This window comes from Bison bison, unplaced genomic scaffold (assembly GCF_000754665.1).
Source record: "Bison bison bison isolate TAMUID 2011002044 unplaced genomic scaffold, Bison_UMD1.0 scf7180017864243, whole genome shotgun sequence".
NCBI classification, from domain to species: domain Eukaryota; kingdom Metazoa; phylum Chordata; class Mammalia; order Artiodactyla; family Bovidae; genus Bison; species Bison bison.
Window position 1 is genome coordinate 565,204 of NW_011494815.1, and position 772 is coordinate 565,975.

Genomic DNA, 772 nt, shown 5'->3' on the forward strand with positions numbered 1-772 from the left:
AAGATTTGGGAGAATGGCATTGAAACATGTAAAATATCATGTATGAAACGAGATGCCAGTCCAGGTTCCATGCACGATACTGGATGCTTGGGGCTAGTGCACTGGGACGACCCAGAGGGATGGTATGGGGAGGGAGGAGGGGAAGGGTTCAGGATGGGGAGCACATGTATACCTGTGATGAATTCATTTTGATATTTGGCAAAACTAATACAATTATGTAAAGTTTAAAAATAAAAAAAAAAAAGACAGTGCTGCACTCAATATGCCAGCAAATTTGGAAAACTCAGCAGTGGCCACAGGACTGGAAAAGGTCAGTTTTCATTCCAATCCCAAAGAAAGGCAATGCCAAAGAATGCTCAAACTACCGCACAATTGCACTCATCTCACATGCTAGTAAAGTAATGCTCAAAATTCTCCAAGCCAGGCTTCAGGAATATGTGAACCGTGAACTTCCAGATGTTCAAGCTGGTTTAGAAAAGGCAGAGGAACCAGAGATCAGATTGCCAACATCCACTGGATCATGGAAAAAGCAAGAGAGTTCCAGAAAAACATCTACTTCTGATTTATTGACTATGCCAAAGCCTTTGACTGTGTGGATCACAATAAACTGTGGAAAATTCTAAAAGAGATGGGAATACCAGACCACCTGACCTGCCTCTTGAGAAACCTGTATGCATGTCAGGAAGCAACAGTTAGAACTGGACATGTAACAACAGACTGGTTCCAAATAGGAAAAGGAGTACGTCAAGGGTGTATATTGTCACCCTGCTTA